This window comes from Oncorhynchus nerka, linkage group LG7 (genome assembly GCF_034236695.1).
Source record: "Oncorhynchus nerka isolate Pitt River linkage group LG7, Oner_Uvic_2.0, whole genome shotgun sequence".
Lineage (NCBI taxonomy): Eukaryota > Metazoa > Chordata > Actinopteri > Salmoniformes > Salmonidae > Oncorhynchus > Oncorhynchus nerka.
Genome location: NC_088402.1, coordinates 5,995,441 through 6,002,940, shown reverse-complemented (window position 1 = coordinate 6,002,940; position 7,500 = coordinate 5,995,441). Strand labels below are relative to the sequence as shown.

General features: G+C 43.5%; 1 protein-coding gene across 1 annotated transcript in view; it reads left to right on the top strand.

The window, feature by feature from the left end:
• The first annotated feature begins 1,297 nt into the window (after positions 1 to 1,297).
• The window catches only part of gja4 (gap junction protein alpha 4), a 23,286-nt gene continuing 17,083 nt past the window's right edge, over positions 1,298 to 7,500 (top strand). The window contains exon 1 of the mRNA XM_065020028.1: positions 1,298 to 1,467. The gene's annotated coding sequence lies outside the window, so the exon portion shown is untranslated. The remainder of the gene's footprint in view (positions 1,468 to 7,500) is intronic.

Sequence of the window (7,500 nt, the reverse complement as noted above, 5' to 3'; positions counted from 1 at the left end):
ATATAGCCCTATTTGGTAAAAGACCAAGTCCATATTATGGCAAGAACAGCTCAAATAAGCAAAAAGAAACAACAATCCATCTTTACTTTAAGACATGAAGGTCAGTCAATACAGAACATTTCAAGAACTTTGAAAGTGTCTTCAAGTGCAGTCCCAAAAACCATCAAGCGCTGTGATGAAACTGGCTCTCATGAGGACCGCCACAGGAAAGGAAGACCCAGAGTTACCTCTGCTACAGAGGATAAGTTCATTATCCTCACAAATTGCAGCCCAAATAAATGTTTCACAGAGTTCAAGGAACAGACACATCTCAACATCAACTGTTCAGAGGAGACTGCATGAATCAGGCCTTCATGGTCAAATCGCTTCAAATAAACCACTACTAAAGGACACCAATAAGAAGAAGAGACTTGCTTGGGCCAAGAAACACGACAAATGGACATTAGACCAGTGGAAATCTGTCCTTTGGTCTGATGAGACCAAATTTGAGATGTTTGGTTCCAACCACCATGTCTTTGTAAGATGCAAGAGTGTCAATAGTGTGCAAAGCTGTCATCGAGGCAAAGGGTGTCTTCTTCGAAGAATCTAAAATCTAGTGTGATTAGTTGAACACTTTTTTGGTTACTACATGATTCCATATTGTGTTATTTCATAGTTTTGATGTCTTCACTATTATTCTACAATGTAGAAAACAGTACAAATAAAGAAAACACCTTGAATGAGTAAGTGTGTCCAAACTGATGACAGCAACATATTATAAAAAATGTTGCTTCCTCTTCAGCACCGATAGACCCCTGCATTAAACCGGCCCTGGTCATACAATCCGCTGGCGCTTCATACACTCTGTTGGTGCGTCATAGAGTTCCTTCTCGGAAAAAACGGTGACTGGCGCCATTGTGTGGCTTTACTGAACTTAACACCAAAAGAGTTGATAACTCCAATTCATAGGAGTCCAATCAATCAGCAAACTTAAACGACAATGAAATTCATTATAGGCTACGTGTTAAATCTACTGTTGAACAGATCGTATTGACATATTGTTTCACACCTTTATGGTTACGCACAAGTTGACAGTTACGCTATAGACTTCACTTTCTACACCGATTGGTCAACTTTGATACGATATGCCTTCAAGTTGATAACTTTGGCACTTTCACTTATGCTAGCTAATAGCCTACAAATCCTTCATTATCGACAGGTCATCTCTGAAGTCGCTGGCGTTGCAGAGCACAGTGAACAGCTCTAGAGAACTATTTTATAATTCATCCATCCCCTTTCCTGGACCAATTTCCTTTTGGAAAGACCAATAAAAAGCGTGGGAAAATTCTCCCCACTTTTTCCATTTACAGGGCTGGTTATTAAAAGAAAGCACGCGGGGACGCCTGCCGAACAGACCGCAGAGTAGTAGAACGACGGAGTACTGAGGAGAAGTCAACCAACAGAAGAACCCAACTTTACGAGTGACAGGTACGGATGCTTCGCTTTTATCTTAAACCGAGCTTTTAAAAAAAATGTAGGCTATTCTTATAACATATTGGTCGCCCATAACTTTTACTTTTCGTTTTCGTAGAATTATCTGTGAGTTACGACTGTGATGATGAAAGCATAACATACAAAGTGATGCATGCGTATGGGATTGTAAAATGATCTGGTATAGCAAAGTTAAAATGAGTCAATTAACATAGGGTTTGCTCACATTTTAAGAGTATACAACAAAAATGTATAAAATAGTTTGCCCCAACTGTCAACAGTTGAAAAATCCATTAAAGTTCAGTCAAACGTGTCTCAAGAACATAACATTGTATAAGAATTATTGGGGGGGAAATAAGAAACACGCACACCGCTCTTGATAGTGTATCACTGCCCTTTAATAACAAGCTCTACGAACTATTGGGAAATATATTTAATACTTATGGATGGTAAATAGGCCTGCAAAATACAGGAAAAATATATGTTTCTGAAATGGCATTACACTACAGCAAAGAAACATATGGTGTAACACAGGATGGATACACAAGTGGATGGATGGACAGGGAGACAGTGTTATTCGTTCTGGCCTCATAAAATGGTTTTAAAAGAGGATTGTTAGCGTGCTGTGGTGATTGAGGAGGGGGTTAGCTGTGGTCCACTTACAGTACATGCAACAGTGGTTTCCAACCCTTGTCCTTCAGTACCCCCAACACCCTGGTCTTCCAGTACCCCCAACACCCTGGTCCTCCAGTTGGGGGTACTGGAGGACCAGGGTGTTGGGGGTACTGGAGGACCAGGGTGTTGGGGGTACTGGAGGACCAGGGAGTTGGGGGTACTGGAGGACCAGGGTGTTGTGGGTACTGGAGGACCAGGGTGTTGGGGGTACTGGAGGACCAGGGTGTTGGGGGTACTGGAGGACCAGGGTGTTGGGGGTACTGGAGGACCAGGGTGTTGGGGGGTACTGGAGGACCAGGGTGTTGGGGGTACTGGAGGACCAGGGGATAACTGGAGGACCAGGGTGTTGGGGGTACTGGAGGACCAGGGTGTTGGGGGTACTGGAGGACCAGGGTGTTGTGGGTACTGGAGGACCAGGGTGGGGAAACACTAACATACAGTATACAGCTAAACAGGACTGGCATTTTTGTGTGCGTATGAAATGCTGTGTTAGTATTTGTATTCATTATGGATCCCCATTAGTTCCTGCCAAGGCAGCAGCTACTCTTCCTGGGGTTTATTATGGATCCCCATTAGTTCCTGCCAAGGCAGCAGCTACTCTTCATGGGGTTTATTATGGATGCCAAGGCAGCAGCTACTCTTCATGGGGTTTATTATGGTTCCTGCCAAGGCAGCAGCTACTCTTCCTGGGGTTTATTATGGATCCCCATTAGTTCCTGCCAAGGCAGCAGCTACTCTTCCTGGGGTTTATTATGGATCCCCATTAGTTCCTGCCAAGGCAGCAGCTACTCTTCATGGGGTTTATTATGGATCCCCATTAGTTCCTGCCAAGGCAGCAGCTACTCTTCATGGGGTTTATTATGGATCCCAGCTACTCTTCATGGGTTCCCCATTAGTTCCTGCCAAGGCAGCAGCTACTCTTCATGGGGTTTATTATGGATCCCCATTAGTTCCTGCCAAGGCAGCAGCTACTCTTCATGGGGTTTATTATGGATCACCATTATTTCCTGCCAAGGCAGCAGCTACTCTTCCTGGGGTTTATTATGGATCACCATTAGTTCCTGCCAAGGCAGCAGCTACTCTTCCTGGGGTTTATTATGGATCACCATTAGTTCCTGCCAAGGCAGCAGCTACTCTTCCTGGGGTTTATTATGGATCCCCATTAGATCCTGCCAAGGCAGCAGCTACTCTTCCTGGGGTTTGTTATGGATCTCCATTAGTTCCTGCCAAGGCAGCAGGTACTCTTCCTGGGGGTTTATTATGGATCCCCATTAGTTCCTGCCAAGGCAGCAGCTACTCTTCCTGGGGTTTATTAGGGAACCCCATTAGTTCCTGCCAAGGCAGCAGCTACTCTTCCTGGGATTTATTATGGATCCCCATTAGTTCCTGCCAAGGCAGCAGCTACTCTTCCTGGGGTTTATTATGGATCCCCATTGGTTCCTGCCAAGGCAGCAGCTACTCTTCCTGGGGTTCATTATGGATCCCCATTAGTTCCTGCCAAGACAGCAGCTACTCTTCCTGCTGTTCATTATGGATCCCCATTAGTTCCTGCCAAGGCAGCAGCTACTCTTCCTGGGGTTCATTACGGATCCCCATTAGTTCCTGCCAAGACAGCAGCTACTCTTCCTGGGGTTTATTATGGATCCCCATTAGTTCCTGCCAAGGCAGCAGCTACTCTTCCTGGGGTTTGTTATGGATCTCCATTAGTTCCTGCCAAGGCAGCAGGTACTCTTCCTGGGGGTTTATTATGGATCCCCATTAGTTCCTGCCAAGGCAGCAGCTACTCTTCCTGGGGTTTATTAGGGAACTCCATTAGTTCCTGCCAAGGCAGCAGCTACTCTTCCTGGGATTTATTATGGATCCCCATTAGTTCCTGCCAAGGCAGCAGCTACTCTTCCTGGGGTTTATTATGGATCCCCATTGGTTCCTGCCAAGGCAGCAGCTACTCTTCCTGGGGTTCATTATGGATCCCCATTAGTTCCTGCCAAGACAGCAGCTACTCTTCCTGCTGTTCATTATGGATCCCCATTAGTTCCTGCCAAGGCAGCAGCTACTCTTCCTGGGGTTCATTACGGATCCCCATTAGTTCCTGCCAAGACAGCAGCTACTCTTCCTGGGGTTTATTATGGATCCCCATTAGTTCCTGCCAAGGCAGCAGCTACTCTTCCTGGGGTTCATTACGGATCCCCATTAGTTCCTGCCAAGACAGCAGCTACTCTTCCTGGTGTTCATTATGGATCCCCATTAGTTCCTGCCAAGGCAGCAGCTACTCTTCCTGGTGTTCATTATGGATCCCCATTAGTTCCTGCCAAGGCAGCAGCTACTCTTCCTGGGGTTCATTACGGATCCCCATTAGTTCCTGTCAAGACAGCAGCTACTCTTCCTGGGGTCCGGGCAAAATTAAGGCAGTTAAACAATTGAAAAAACATTACAATACATTCACAACAGATTTTCACAACATATTAAGTGTGTGCCCTCAGGCCCCTACTCCATCACTACCACATATCTACAGTACTAAATCCATGGGTGTGTATGTTATCGTGTGTGTGTGTGTATAGTGTGTATGTTATCGTGTGTGTATGTTATCATGTGTGTGTATAGTGTGTATGTTATCATGTGTGTGTATAGTGTGTATGTTATGACGTGTGTGTGTGTATAGTGTCTGTGTGTGTGTGTGTATAGTGTGTATGTTATCGTGTGTGTGTGTGTATAGTGTGTATGTTATGACGTGTGTGTGTATAGTGTGTGTGTGTATAGTGTGTGTGTGTGTGTGTGTATAGTGTGTATGTTATCATGTGTGTGTGTATAGTGAGTATGTTATCGTGTGTGTGTAGTGTGTATAGTGTGTATGTTATGACGTGTGTGTGTATAGTGTGTATGTTATCGTGTGTGTGTGTGTGTGTGTGTGTGTGTGTGTGTATAGTGTGTATGTTATCGTGTGTGTATGTTATCATGTGTGTGTATAGTGTGTATGTTATCATGTGTGTGTATAGTGTGTATGTTATCATGTGTGTGTATAGTGTGTATGTTATGACGTGTGTGTGTGTGTGTGTGTGTGTATACTGTGTGTATGTTATCGTGTGTGTATGTTATCATGTGTGTGTATAGTGTGTATGTTATCATGTGTGTGTATACTGTGTGTGTATAGTGTGTATGTTATCATGTGTGTGTGTATAGTGTGTATGTTATGTTCCACAAGGTGTATTTTATCTCTTTTTAAATCTGATTATCCTGCTGCATCAGTTACCTGATGTGGAATAGAGTTCCATGTAGTCATGGCTCTATGTAGTACTGTAGAATAGAGTTCCATGTAGTCATGGCTCTATGTACTACTGTGGAATAGAGTTCCATGTAGTCATGGCTCTATGTAGTACTGTGGAATAGAGTTCCATGTAGTCATGGCTCTATGTAGTACTGTGGAATAGAGTTCCATGTAGTCATGGCTCTATGTAGTACTGTGGAATAGAGTTCCATGTAGTCATGGCTCTATGTAGTACTGTGGAATAGAGTTCCATGTAGTCATGGCTCTATGTAGTACTGTGGAATAGAGTTCCATGTAGTCATGGCTCTATGTAGTACTGTGGAATAGAGTTCCATGTAGTCATGGCTCTATGTAGTACTGTGGAATAGAGTTCCATGTAGTCATGGCTCTATGTAGTACTGTGGAATAGAGTTCCATGTAGTCATGGCTCTATGTAGTACTGTGGAATAGAGTTCCATGTAGTCATGGCTCTATGTAGTACTGTGGAATAGAGTTCCATGTAGTCATGGCTCTATGTAGTACTGTGGAATAGAGTTCCATGTAGTCATGGCTCTATGTTGTACTGTGGAATAGAGTTCCATGTAGTCATGGATCTATGTAGTACTGTAGAATAGAGTTCCATGTTGTCATGGCTCTATGTAGTACTGTGGAATAGAGTTCCATGTAGTCATGGCTCTATGTACTACTGTGGAATAGAGTTCCATGTAGTCATGGCTGTGGAATATAGTTCCATGTAGTCATGGATCTAGTACTGTGGAATAGAGTTCCATGTAGTCATGGATCAATGTGGTACTGTGGAATAGAGTTCCATGTAGTCATGGCTCTATGTAGTACTGTAGAATAGAGTTCCATGTAGTCATGGCTCAATGTGGTACTGTGGAATAGAGTTCCATGTAGTCATGGCTCTATGTAGTACTGTGGAATAGAGTTCCATGTAGTCATGTCTCTATGTAGTACTGTGGAATAGAGTTCCATGTAGTCATGGCTCTATGTAGTACTGTAGAATAGTAGTGTCTCATGAATAGTTCCATAGTCATGGCTCTATGTAGTACTGTAGAATAGAGTTCCATGTAGTCATGGCTCTATGTAGTACTGTAGAATAGAGTTCCATGTAGTCATGGCTCTATGTAGTACTGTGGAATAGAGTTCCATGTAGTCATGGCTCTATGTAGTACTGTGGAATAGAGTTCCATGTAGTCATGGCTCTATGTAGTACTGTGGAATAGAGTTCCATGTAGTCATGGCTCTATGTAGTACTGTGGAATAGAGTTCCATGTAGTCATGGCTCTATGTAGTACTGTGGAATAGAGTTCCATGTAGTCATGGCTCTATGTAGTACTGTGGAATAGAGTTCCATGTAGTCATGGCTCTATGTAGTACTGTGGAATAGAGTTCCATGTAGTCATGGCTCTATGTAGTACTGTGGAATAGAGTTCCATGTAGTCATGGCTCTATGTAGTACTGTGGAATAGAGTTCCATGTAGTCATGGCTCTATGTAGTACTGTGGAATAGAGTTCCATGTAGTCATGGCTCTATGTAGTACTGTGGAATAGAGTTCCATGTAGTCATGGCTCTATGTAGTACTGTGGAATAGAGTTCCATGTAGTCATGGCTCTATGTAGTACTGTGGAATAGAGTTCCATGTAGTCAGGGCTCTATGTAGTACTGTGGAATAGAGTTCCATGTAGTCATGGCTCTATGTAGTACTGTGGAATAGAGTTCCATGTAGTCATGGCTCTATGTAGTACTGTGGAATAGAGTTCCATGTAGTCATGGCTCTATGTAGGACTGTAGAATAGAGTTCCATGTAGTCATGGCTCTATGTAGTACTGTGGAATAGAGTTCCATGTAGTCAGGGCTCTATGTAGTACTGTGGAATAGAGTTCCATGTAGTCATGGCTCTATGTAGTACTGTGGAATAGAGTTCCATGTAGTCATGGCTCTATGTAGTACTGTGGAATAGAGTTCCATGTAGTCATGGCTCTATGTAGTACTGTGGAATAGAGTTCCATGTAGTCATGGCTCTATGTAGTACTGTGGAATAGAGTTCCATGTAGTCATGGCTCTATGTAGTACTGTGGAATAGAGTTCC